This window comes from Camellia sinensis, chromosome 3 (assembly GCF_055761805.1).
Source record: "Camellia sinensis isolate YWXY chromosome 3, ASM5576180v1, whole genome shotgun sequence".
Taxonomy (NCBI): Eukaryota; Viridiplantae; Streptophyta; class Magnoliopsida; order Ericales; family Theaceae; genus Camellia; species Camellia sinensis.
Window position 1 is genome coordinate 179,239,349 of NC_138963.1, and position 14,046 is coordinate 179,253,394.

General features: G+C 40.3%; 1 long non-coding RNA gene across 1 annotated transcript; it reads right to left on the bottom strand.

Annotated features, from left to right (window-relative positions):
• Nucleotides 1-154: 154 nt before the first annotated feature.
• LOC114286113 (uncharacterized) lies at nt 155-1,592 on the bottom strand. Its single transcript, XR_003637418.2, has 2 exons — nt 1,435-1,592; nt 155-511 (listed from the first exon to the last, which is right to left on the bottom strand). It is a non-coding gene; the product is annotated as an uncharacterized LOC114286113 (long non-coding RNA).
• Between the last annotated feature and the right edge of the window lie 12,454 nt (nt 1,593-14,046).

The window sequence follows — 14,046 nt, forward strand, 5'->3', positions numbered from 1 at the left end:
ATAGCACATTTTGACAACATTTCGACAATATTAATCTATTCTGACAAAATTTCAACAGCATTTCGACATGTTTTTTGTGAACAATAAACAATAAAATCACAACCACCATAGCACATTTCATTTATTCAAAACTACAACACACAACAAACCCATCTTAGCCACTAAGAACAATATTTATTACAATATGAAGCATTCATTACAATCTCATAGCTGTTTCATTACAATATAAGAAGGCAAAATAATTTCATTATAAAATATACAAAAAAATGCAGCCTTCATCTCACAAACAAAAATAGCTACTTCATTGAGAGTACAAACAAAAAATTTACATCATTCTGCAAAAAAGAACACCAAAAAAAAAAAAAAAGCATTCCTTCATCTCAAAAGCAAAATCCAGCCTCCCTTAGCTTGTCTTTCCAAATCTACAACTGTAATTGCTACTCTCACATGAAAACAGGATTTCATTATTGATAGCTGATATCAAACTAGTCACCACCTTCTTCTACACAACCTATAAAAATAATGCAATTAGATAAAAGCAATATCCAAATATGCATGCCTAAAAGAGGGAGATAAAAAAAAAACAATAAATAAAAAGATAAAACTTAGCTATGAACAATCTTAGAGCTACCACTGTATCAAAATAGCAAATTTGGAGCTTTCCTTGAACAATCTTGCATTTTTTTTTTTATTTATAATTTGGATTGGCAAAAGATAAAATCTTATTCAAGAAAAATAATATATGATAACATGTAAAAAGCTTGACTATGGAAATGGAGACAGGCTACCATATAACAAATGTTAACAACAAAGTTTCCAAGTAATAAGCAAAACAGAGCCTGAGACATGATAAAATTCATCTAAAAAGAAGAATAAAAAAAGAATTCATAACCACAAACTCCCACCAAAATAATACTCCTTCACCAAACATAAGAACATTTTCTATCCTTCCAAAACTCAATCAGCAGTAAACACATTGATTTAATTATGTGCTCCTATTTGTGGTGGTAAGTTCATGTTCTTGAACAAACCATTTGAACTACCCAACAAATAACATAGTAGACAAAGAGAAACTTTTGTTACTAGTATTCTTCTTGCCTTTTAACTTCATTGCATCAATACTAAAAGATAACCCTTGAATGTTGCAATTGAGTCTCAATAAAATACAGGGAATTCAAACTAGAAAATACCAAAATGAATCATAAATTTTAGTTGGATGAAGTATGGATTTCAACAAAATTTGAAATCTTACCCAAAACCCAAATCAAACGAAATTTTAGTTGGATTTCAAATCAGAACATTTTGAAGTCCAATATTTGATGATTTTCAGTAATATAATGAATTAAATTTGTGAACTCCCAAATCAAAATTTTGAAGTTTCTACTCCAAAAATTATTCAATCAAAACAAGAAATCCCTAAAATTGTTAAATTACCTATCTTTTTTTATTCTCCTTCCTCTCCTCTTTGTCAGATATCAGTCGATTTCACCGAAATATTAGCGTTGATCATCAGTTGAGAGAAAGAAGGGTGAAATCGGCCGAATCATCTTCTTCAGGCGAGAAAGAGGCGTGTAATGGAGAAAAGTTGCAGAACTCTCAATTTTGTTCTTCAATGTAATTGTAATGAAGGAATTGTGGGGCCCACGAAGTTGAGGCAATGGATTCCTTGTGGTTCGTATTTTTTTTTTTAATTTTTTTGTTTATGACAGTGGGCCAAAAAGTGATGTGGAATGCCACGTAAAGTTTCTGTAGGCTTGTTAGTAAGAACATAAGTAACCGTAGCATTATTGTAAAAATATTTGGTAGATCTTTGGACATTTCAACCTTGTGCTGCCCAATGTAACTTGGAAAACACAAAAATAAAAAAAAAATTCTTGGGAAACCTTGGGACATTTATAAAAACCCCCCCCCCAACACACACACACACACACACACACACAAATTTATCTATAATAATAACGGTCCTGTTTGGTAAAAGAATTTTTTTATTAAAATAATTAATAAAAAAATTAAAATAGTCATTATGATAAAATATCACATGCAAATCATAATCCTTTTTTTCCCTCTTACAGCTATCAAATCAACTACAAAAACAAAAACAAAACATAAAAAACCAACTTTCCAAACACAATTTTTTTAGCCAAAGTTAACTAAAATAGTCAACTTCTCAAACGAGACCAATATAAAAAACCCAGAACACTTATTTGGGCCTCGTTTGTCAACTACACATTTTAACAAAAAGTCAAAAAGTCACTATAAATTATCATATTACTCTCTTTAATTTTCTGCACATATTTTTATAAAAAGTCAAAATATTACTAAAATAGTCTATTCTCAAATACGGCCCAAGTATGAACTATAAAAAGTGACAGGTGTATTATGTCTTAATCAAGAACGATCCTACAAAGTTTCTAATTTTTTTTTTTTTTGATAAATCAGAATGTCCAAACCAACTTGCACATACCTCTACTAATCCCTAAGGAATCAGCCCCAAAGTTTCTCTTAATTTGATCCATGATGAAAATAACATATTACAAACTAACTTTTGATTTGTCACCACTTTAACCACATATGGCCAAACTCTCTTGAGAATTTAAATTATAAATTTATGACATTACCGTTTTATCTAAAATTTGAACTATTTAATTTTTTTAATATCCAACTTTTCGTGAATGCTTCAATTTTTTAATTTTTTTACACCTATCAACTGCTTTTGTTTTTTATTATAAACAATTAAAATTTGATTTCCTAAAATTTGGATGAGAGATGTCCGCCCAAGTCTGGGAACAATGTTTTATAATTTTGGATTGGCAAACAATCCTCTCTCTAGAATTCTTTGATTGGGCTTGGCTGTATTTTAATCGAGGTGATGAAGCCACTTTAGGATTTTCTTTATGATTTAGTTTTAGTGGGGCATACAAACATTACAGCCAGGGATGGCCAAGGGGCTAATTTGGGACGGATTTGTTATTTTTTGCTTTTGTTCCTGTGACTAAATTCTACCCTTGCTCCCGCTCCACCCTGCTACGGATGAAATTTTTCAACCCTAGCCCTGCCCCTGCGGATACCCATGGATAGCCAACTATATTTCAAATAGTCAAAAAAATTAAGAATCATTTTAATGTTTAGCACACTAAATAATTTTTCTTATTTCTATATATGTAAACCGTAAGACTTTTAGGATTATTATTTATTTATATTTAAATAAAATCACAAACTTTTAATATTATTTTCTTATATCTAATTATATTATATATATATATATATATTATTTATATATATATATATATATATTATTAATTATATCGGGTCGGGTTTTAATCGGGACGAGAAGGCGATACCCGCCTCCGTCCCACCGCGTTACGGGTGACCAAAACGTAATCTACCCCCACCCCAGCCACACGTAAGTGTCAAGACAGATAAAATCTATCTCATTCTGACAGCTATAAACAAATCCCGCAAATCAAATTAAAATGACCATCTCTAATACCAACACTAACATAATTGATATATTTATGAATAATGCTTGGGACCCCCTTTTGGGGGTCACCCCCTCACCCCCTTTGCCATGTGGCAGGGGGTGATTGGAGGAGTAGGAAAAAAAAGAAAAAGAAAAAGAAAAGGTAACCAATGAGAGAGAGAGGGGGTCAAAGGGGGTGGGTGGAAAAGGGGGGATGAATCATTACTCATATTTATTAGTTCATTCATTAGTGTGTCTACATTATTGTTTTTAAAAATCATAATTTCTCATACAAATGTTTTTTTTTTTATCAACAAATATTAGTTGTTAGATTAGCACATATGAGAGAAAATCTCTCCATCCTTGGTAAAGCATCTAAGTGCTTACACTCTTTTAATTCAACCCCCATAAGAAGAATTGAACCCACGACCTCTTTGAGACTAAACTCTAAAAAAGGTATGATGACCAATTAGGTTAAGCCTAGTTGGTTCATAATCTCTCATACAAATTTATGCCTCCATAATGAAGCCAATTAATTTAGTCGGGTTCGGCTTGTTAGATTCAAGTGGTCAGAGCTAAAGGTCTGGATCCAGGGTTTTTTTTTTTATTTTTTATTTTAAGATGGTTATAGAAGCCCATCTTAAGCTACTCTCAATCCTACAATGGACAATCCAAGATGGCAGCGGCGGCGGCGGCGGGGTGTTTGTGGTGACAAGGGTGATGATATTGGTGTCAGGTCAGTTTTCATTGGCTATGGAAAAAGAAATATTGGCAAAACAAAGTGAGTAGATGAAATTTTGGTTAGATTGATTGAAATCTCAACATAGTAAAAGTGATCTTGTATAATTAAAAACATCATTACTTTTGAGATTTTGCTATCAGGGTAGTGACAAAACGGAAGTGTAAGGAGATAATGTACTACAAAAGCATTGAAAATATGTGTAGAAAGACAAACGACATGGGCTTTACATGCCATTATCTACATAATAACAAATAAAAATGTGGATCTAGAAGTGAGGTTTTGGAAAGGTCAAGAGTGGAACAAAATGAAGCACAAAAGTATGAACAAAAAAATGATGAACAAGAGCACATGGGTGATCAATCCCCTATGATGTGACCCAGAAATTCATGGACCTCCAATAATTCTGCTATGTCCACCTCCTTTTTCATTTTGTTTGCACTATATATTGGGGTATACATAAATATATATTTTTTTGAATGCTTAGTGGTACCTTATAATTTACAAAATTCCTTTTTCTTTTGTTTTCCGTCTTAAAATTTAGACAAATTTATGTCTATAATCGAAGTTGAATCCCCTTTTCTAAACCTTTAAGCTATTGAATCAAACTGTGCAATCCCTAATCGTCCCTTCATATAGACAACAAAACAAAAGTCATTTATTTCAATATATATATATATATATATATATATATATACATATACACACATGTAAGACAATGAAATGACATGAACCACCAATTTGGAGTTTAGCAAACAGAAGAGAACACTGCTTTTGGCATCACAATTTTAAAGACAAAAACAAAAACAAAAAGTGAGTAAATATTAAATATAGCTTCTATTAATGCAAAGGGACTAAAAAAATTTTGTAAATAGATTTTTAAGTTAGGTAATGTAGGGGGTTCAAGGTTAGGAAGATGATTAGAGAGGCAAAACTATGTTAATGGTCCAATAATGATGGAATGGTTGGAGGATGAGCAGTAGCAACTATCTGGAAAGTTGGAGAGTGAGCAGCTAGGTGAGGGTGAAATAAGTAGCTCAAGAAGAAGACAATGGCAGTGCACAAATAGGCAGTATCTCTCCCAAATTCCAAAATTCGTCTCTTTGGACCTTGGAAAATGGGGTCCTATTTATAGGCTTTTCCTTGATACCAAGAGTACACCAAGTGGCCAAATAGAAAGAAGACAAGTGTCCTAAAGGATCACCTAGAATATTCTACCTTAAGCCACTAGGCTGAAGGTGCCACGTGTCCCTCTGCATGTACTGTGTACTATTTGTTTGCCTCTGCAACTACCTTTTTGGTCCTCAGCAAGTGCAGTTGCGACAAGATTGTTTGGCGTTGCAACTCTTTTTTGAGCCTCAGCAAGTGCAGTTGTAGCGGAAGTGTTTGCCGCTGCACTTGCCTTCTCAGCTCAAACCTCAGCAAGTGCACTTGCAACGGTAAACCTTGTTGCTGCACTTGCCTTCTCAGTTCCATTTAGCCAGTACATGCATTCCCAGGACTCCATTAGCCTGCTATCAGCTATGTTCGTATTCACTTCAACGAAGCCTCCACCCTTAGCCACCTAACCACAAACTCCCTAGTTTCCCAGGGCGAAGGCCACAACCAAGCCTGCTATCAGCCATGTTGTGTCTTAGTACCAAGCTCAAAGGGGCTTCCTTAGTCCTACCTGTGCGAGTAAGGCAGGTCTATGACTTGAGTAATGGAAAGGGAGTCCCTTACACTTGGGCTACCTTGCTTTCATCTTCGCGGGATCGCCGCGGAAAACTGGTATCTCTGGGCCTGCTAGTAGCTTCAACTAGTAAGTCTTGGGGCCTGCTATCAACGCCAAGTTAATGAACTTTGGGGCCTACTATCAGCCCTAGGCTAACAATGCCTTGGGGCTTGTTATCAGTGCCAAGCATTAGCCAAGCAACTTGTAGAGGGGAAGCTTCTCCCAGAGGCTACTATCAACTTGGCAAGGGGTTTTCCTCCGCATGTTAGTTGCGGCGGCTGTAGTTGTTGTGACAGTCATTTCCCGCAGTGAGTTTAAATGACAGAATCGACAATATTAGTAATGGCAGTGCCTACATAATACCTTTTTTAACTTGGGCGCTGCAAGTACTGCCGCTGTAACTTAGTTGCTTCTGTTTTCTCCTCCCCTCAGCAACTCCAGATGGCTGCAGTACTAACAATACTTGGAATGGCGGCGTTGAATCAAAGTGCCTCCACAACTTGGCCGTCGCAAGTGTTGCCTCTACAACTTAGTTACTTCAACTTTCTCTTTCCCTCAGCAACTCTAGATGGCGGCGGAACCGACAATATTGGGGAATGGCGACGCTGAGGCAAAGTTCCTTAGCAACTTGACCGTTGCACATGTTCCCTCTACAACTTCACTTAAGCATTTTCCTTTATGGAGTCTGTTCGGACCCTAGGCGGGTCGGACCTGCTTCGACCCACTGTTGGCCCGTTTCCCTTAGGCTTTAGCCCATACTCTTTTAGTCATTCCTGGTCGCCTTGAGAGGGCGACCTCAGCACTTGGGTCCACACTTAATTTGGGGTTTAATTTCTGACCTTCTATATTTGCCTCCTACACGCGTAAGGGACACACTCTTTGTTTCTCACGTGTGCATGACATTAGCAAGTAACCCAAGGGTTGCGTCGATTGGATCAAAAGTTGCGTCAGTTAGGCTAGGAGTTGCGTCGATTTTCTATAGAGTCATAATGGTTCTGAAAAGGTGCCCTTGATTGGCGGTCATAATGGGCCTAAGGAAGCGTGTTGGCGGCCCTTTTGCTGTTTTCTTTATAAATAGCGCCTCTTGAGTCCACTAGTCCCGCACTTCCGCCACAACACACTTTCTTGTCTCCTTGTCTTCTTCTCTCTCTGGCCCCTACCTTCTAAAGTTTTTCTTTTCTTTCTTTATTCTTCTTCAAGGCTACCACCAGGTTTCTACCCGACAGGGCTATCCCACCCAGTACTGAGTGGAAGAGGGCTCCATATTTTGGGTGGCTTGCTGACCCGTTCTAGAAGGCAGTTAATTCCTTTGTTCCTGACGCCCCTCCTTTAGAAGAGCCTTTACTCCTTTTTGGTGAGGCCTCTCTGGATGACACTGACATGGTGAACCTAGTTTCTGTGTTGCGGTTCCGCGTGGAGCGTGGTGATTTTCCCCATTCATATATCTACTACTGCACTTACTCAAGCCCTTTGGTAGACTAGTCCCTATGGGTTGATGATATTATTGCAGCGCTTGAGGGATGTCCGCCTCTTCAATGCCATTTTAATTTCGAGGGAGTTGTCCATGCGTAAGGCACAGACCAATACTGATACGGTGATTTCCCGCTGAGCCACGACACTCACACCTTCGTGCTGGCTTGGGGGGAGATAACCCCAACTCTTGAATATGTTGCTTTTCTCCTTCGTCTAAGCACCCGTGGGGACTTCCCTTTTGATTCTACATCCCTGACTGCTGCGAAACAGATTGCCATTACTGTTCTTCAAGGTGCCTTTCGAGAGGCATGGAAGTATGGCTCCTGGTACGATCTCAGGACTGGGGAACTACTTCAAGAGAGGCCCAAAAGAGACAAGACCACCTATCTCTCCTAGCTAAAACACTTTTTCAAGGGCATGCAACCAATTATGGGCAACATTACTGAGGACAGTCGCGACTCCATAGTTGGCCTGGGTTACCGCGGCAACTTGTACCTGGCTGCCTTTGTCAGTTATTTCATCTCCTTTTTTGTCCTCCCCAGCAACCCTGCTGAGAGCATCAATCCCCTAGTGTTCCCTCTTGTCGTCAACTTTGCAGCGGCAGTCAGATCCCTTTGGCTCCCATTTTCTTAGGGAATTTATACTTTCGTCTGGACCTCATTCACTTAGACATGGAGAGATCCATGGGCCGTTATGATGTATGGAGTTTCGTACATGCTCAGTTCTTAACTGCCTTTTTCTAAGAGCAGTTCCCTACCATGGGCCTTGTCCCTAAATTTCACCGACGAAGTCCTTGATGCAGAGGGTCGTCCTGTCCTAGATGCAGCGGGACGACCCGTCACAAGACAAGTGCGCCATTTCCTCCCTCACGTCTCCAGGTGGTCTGGTGTTGGTACCAACAGACTTTTCGTGGATTACATTGACCGTATGGAGGAGTGTGTGGTCCGCCTCTTTACCCAACTTCTTCCAGGCATCTCTGTTGTTCCGTTCTATTTCTCTGAGGATCGTCATGTTGATTTTTCTCTTGATAGTGTCCAAGCCAACTCCCTTTTTATTCCTGCTATGATACGCCCTGGGTTGTTGCCCGTATGGAACAAGGAAGGCATGTCCAGCAACCGGACAGGGTCCTTAGACAGTTTGGCATGGATTAAGGTACCCCATATGTCCCTCCGTCTCAGACAGATTTCCATCAGAGCTTCCAGCAGTTTGCTCGTGAGTACACCGCTTTACCTAAGGAGGGTTTAGGCCTTATGAAGCTGCCCTCGCATAGAAAAGAAGGCACATTTATCCCTAATAACAGACTATTTTGGCATCGCAACCTCAACTCTTTTTTCAACTTTTGCAATAGTGATCCAGTTGTCCCTATAATGGAACCTATTCCGCAACCTGACTTATCCATTCGTCTCCGCTCTAGTTGCGGGAAATAGACCGGTGTATTTTGCCGTTTCAAGATTTTGTCCTTGCCTGCGGTAGTGGAGCCTTATCCGTCTGGGGCAATGTCCGTCTAACCTTTGCAAGTTGTTCTCCCCCCTATCATACGTATGACCCACTTCCAACTGAGGGCAGCCTAGGAGGTAGCGACATTAGTTACTGAGGATCGTGCCTCACCAAGTAGGAAGAGACTCCAGAAGGTACTCATACTTAGAAAATATTTTGTATTTTTCATACTTCCTTGAGCTTTTTTTTTTTTTAATCTTTACTTCAGTAGTCACATGATCTTCTCACTTTTTAAGGCCTATCGTCTATACCACCTTCGGTCCCTGGAGGTCCTTTTACTGTCATCGAAATTTTCTCATATTCAGATGTCGACGACGACCTTCCCATTGCTTCAAGGGTCACTAGACTCAGAACTCGCAGAGTGATACTCCCAGATGTTGAAGAAGAACCAAGCACCGAGGCTGAACCAACTACTGAGGCTGAGCCAGTTGCTGAGGCTGAGCCAATTGTTGAGGCTAAGCGGGTTGCTGAGGTTGAGCAAGTTACAGGTATGGAAGGGAGTCATGATACCCCCTAGCTGAAAATGAACAAGTCCCCCCCTTTATTGTGGAAGTTGCAGCGGGTGGTGTAGTTGTTAAGAGTGCTGAGCCCCCAAACCCTGTTGATTTTGCTCATTCAGACCATTCCTTCGTCGGTGGGGATGATTTTGTTCCCGAGACTAAGAGAAGAACGTGGTGTAAGAGAGCCATTGGAAGTCGTAACACCCTTTTTGGAAGCTGTATCTAGGGGTTTCTCCCAGTACATTGAGTCTCCGTTGGTTCAACAAACCACACTTCCCAACGTCCAAGTTACTGAGAGGGGTGTAGATCTAGCGGCAATTCCTGCTGTAGAGTCCCCAAATTTGGCTCAACTTGTGGAGGTAGCTGTCAACCTGGCCACTCATGGTACTACTGCTGTCACTGATGCTTCTGACCTAGTTGCTTCAGCAACTTCTGAGCAACTCGCTGATCTGTACCCCACTCATTTCCCTGAGGTGCCAGCTAATCTTGGGGGGTCAAGAGACTTTTATGTGGGCATGAATACTACTTTTGTGTTAGATTTGAATGTTGAGGACTACCATATGGACGACCTCTTTTTAGAGCGATATGATGGTGCATGTAGTTTTGGCCTTTCTCGCGAGGTCAGTTCACCCGGTCGTTACCCAGCATCTACCCATTCCAATGCTGCGTGGCAGTCGCCTTCAGGAAAGGTGCGTCGCCCTCAAACCTTCGGTCGTTCTACTAGTCTCTCTCCCGTAATTCAAGCCAGCGGTGGTGTGAAAGAGTCCCCTCAGTTCTCAAGGAGAGTTTCTTTTCTAAGTTATTGGGTCTCCTTTGAAGCTGTTTCCATTCTTGCCCGCATCCAGGCGCTACACCCTGACACATTTACTGCTTTTAACGTTCCTGGCTCTATAGTGCAGACAACGCTATTGGAGTCACTTTCCAGTTTCATTCGCGACCTTGTTACGAATAAGATTTTGGCAACTTCCAGTAAGTTTGTGGAAAGTGCTAAGGCCAATTTGAGCGACTTTGAGAGGAATGGTTTGGACCTATCGTGGATGAGGGCTAGGCTTCAGGAAGTCGATGGCTTCCTTGAGCATACAGATAATGTGGCGATGATTGCATCCTTAGAGGAGACTATCAAGGAGTGTGAGGGTGCTTTGGAGCAACATCCACAGAACCTAGCTCGATTTAGGGAGAAAGACTCCTTGCTTTTTGCTTAGTTGCCTTAGGATATGACTTTGATGGACTCCCTTATGAAGGGTTTGATTTGATGTATTATGATTTTGTTATGTCTCTTTTTCTTTGTACTTATGCTATCTTTTTTTCTTTCTTCTTTTCCCTTCGAACATTGTAATCATGCTACGGAAAACTTTGATGTTTATGAGAAGTAAAGAGATTGAGTAGTTGAATCTTACTTCATTGCCTTCCTTTCATTGTCTTTACATATCTTCTGAGGATGAGCAAAACTTTTGCTATGATCAGAACTTTGCCACGACTAAGTCTTTACAAGGGTAACATTTCACTAAGTATGGAAAACTTTCCTCACACTAAGTGTTTACAAGAGTAACAGGTTTACTAAGTGCATGACACTTTCTTTACACTTTGCTTTAGAAGTATTAACAGAGAAACTTAAAACTTTTTTTTCTGAACAAAAGAAATTAAGAAAAATACTTCTTTACATACTTAGCGTTGATAGGGTCATTTCTGAACCCATCATCTACTCTTGTCAACTTGTAATACCCGCTGCTGCTTGCCTCAACAACTTTGTAGGGGCCTTCCCATCTTGGCGAGAACTTGGGGATTGGTTACCCTTGCATGATTGCGTCCACTGTTTTCCATACCAAGTCTTCCTCGTTGAACTCTCTGTGTTGAATAGATGGATTATAGGTGTGGGCTATAGACTGATAATACTTCTACATTGCCCGCGAGGCCCGATCTCTTTTTTCTTCGGCTGCCTCTATATCGTTTTTCGTGCTGTTTGGAACTAAGTGTGTTGACATAGCCATTCTTGCTGAGGGTACTACCAACTTAATTGGTAACACAACTTCGAACCCATATACTAGGGAAAATGGGGTTGCCTGAGTTGGCTTCCTTTTTGACATTCTATATGCCTAGAGTACTACAGGGAGTTATTTAGACCATGTGCCCCCTGCTTCATCCATCATTTTACTCAGTATTCGGATGAGGGTTTTGTTGGTTGCCTCAGCTTGTCCATTCCCTTGAGGATAGTACAGAGTAGACTTGTGGTGCTTGATCTAGTAAGTGTCCAACAATCTTCCCACATGGCGGTTCACAAAGGGGGTCCCATTATTAGACAACATCACCTTGGGTATGCCAAACCTACAAATTATGTTTTCCTTGATGAAGTTAGTCATTACTGCCCCATCTGCCTTCCTTATCGGAATAGCCTCTATCTATTTGGTACTAACTTCAATCGCTGCAAGTATCCATCTGTGGCCTTTGGATTGCTGCGCTATAAGACCTACTAGGTCAAATGCCTAAATATGAAACAAGTAAAGAGTCTTGATGTTATTTAGTTCAACCGTGGAAGTGTGTATCAAGTTCCCAAACTTCTGGAAAGACTGGAACCTTTTTATAAAGTTTTTTGCATCCTCCTCCATTGTCGGCCAGTAGTAGTCGAGGTAGATAAGGTGTCCATATAGTCGCTGCCCTTCTTGATGCTTTACCTTGTGGGCTTTCCTCAGCACTTTGTTTGCCTCATCCTTTGATGAACACGCCAAAGGTGCCCCTTCAAAGCTTCTTCGGTACAGCTTTCCTTGGTCAAAGAAGAAGCGGAGGGCCTGCCTCTTAACTCTAATTGCATCGGCTTTGTTCTTAGGCAGTGTGTCGTTTCTAAGATAGTCATTATACGACTGCCTCTATTTCTCACTATTTAAGAAATGGGCTTCCTCTTCTTTAGGATGGGATTGACATTTTGCATATTGCCTTTGCAACTTAGTACTTTTCTTTTCCATTTCTGGCCAGTAGTACCCTTGCCTCTGCATTCATCGATGTAGGCTGATATCTCCATCTCTACAAGACTTAGCATGGATTTGCTCAAGTTTGTAAGTTACTTTTTATCTACCGATGCACCTTGCTAGCAGGTTGTTAGGACCACAAAAATACAACTCTCCTTTGAGGACCAGGAATGATGCGATTTTTGCTGGTTAGATTATTCCCTGGCCTGTTTTTAGCTGTTGGATTATATCTGCTTTCCATCCTTCAGCATCTTGCTCTATATGTTCTTCGGCTAACACTGTTGGTGTTATTCTTTTCTCGATGACGATGGCTATAATATTATCTGGTATATCCACCTTTGCCTCCAGTGTAGCCAAGGCATGAAGAAAACGGTTGTGTGTTCGAAGGCTGTGTAGGATTTGGACATCATCAAATTGAGTGAGCAACTTTTGAACTATGGTGCGGTATGGGGCCAACAGAGGCTCCTTCAAGGCAAAATCACCCATTGTTTTCTTAACAACAAACTTGGAGACGCCCCAAATTTTCAACTTGCGGAGGCCTTTCTTTTGAGCAACAATTAGACCCAGTATCAATGTCTCATATTCAGCCTCGTTGTTTGAACATTCAAAATCAAGCTTATATGACAAATGGAACTTCTCCCCTTCTTGACTAGTGAGTGTTATGTCAGCTCTATCTTTCCCAGCTCCAGAGGCTCCATCAAATTTTAAATCCCAATAAGTCTCAACCGCTGCTGCTGAGATATGGACCTCACCAGGTAAGGGTACCTCTGCAGGTTCATGTTCACTAGATGGGAATTGTGGTAGCAAGTCTACAAGTGCTTGGCTCTTGATAACCTTAGGAGTAACACATATTATGTCATATTCTGCTAGAGCCAAAAGCTATCTTGTCATTCTTTCAGTCAGAGCGGGCTTGCTCAGTAAGTAGCGGATTGGATCACTCCTGGTCACAACCTGGATCGGGTGTGCCAAAAAATAATGGCGCAACTTTTGCGTGGTGAAAATTAAGGCTAAGCAATGTCTCTCAATTGGGGTATACCATGATTCGGCACCATTGATTTTGCGGCTGATATAATAGACTGGCTTCTCAACGCCATCTATGTCTTGGACAAGTAGAGCTCCAATAGACCGAGGTGTAGAGGTAAGATACAGTAGCAGAGGCTTCTCAGGCTATGGGGCAATCATTGTAAGTGGAGAGGTAAGTGTTGTCTTCACCATATCAAATGCCTATTGGTGTTCTAGCAACCATTCAAACTTGTGATTCCCTTTCAGCAATGTCCTAAAGGAAAAGGTTATTTCAACAAGGGCTGAAATGAACCTCATGAGGTATCACACTTTGCCTATGAATTTCTTCAAGGCTTTTTTAGAGTGTGGCGGTGGCATCTCCACGATTGACTTAATTTTATCTCCATGTACTTCAATCCCCCGTTGGTGTACCGAAAAGCCAAGGAACTTGCTTGCAGTAACTCCGAACGCACATTTGAAAGGGTTCATCTTTAAATAGAATTTTCGACAACGCTAAAAAGCTTTTTCCAAGTCGCAGAGGTGCCAATTTGCTTCGGTAGACTTTACCACTAGATCGTCCATATACACCTCTATTTCATGATGTAACAAGTCATAGAACACTGCAGTCATATCCCGCTGATAGGTTGCCCCCGCATTTTTCAAATCGAAGGCATCACTGTATAGAAAAAATTTCCCAAAGG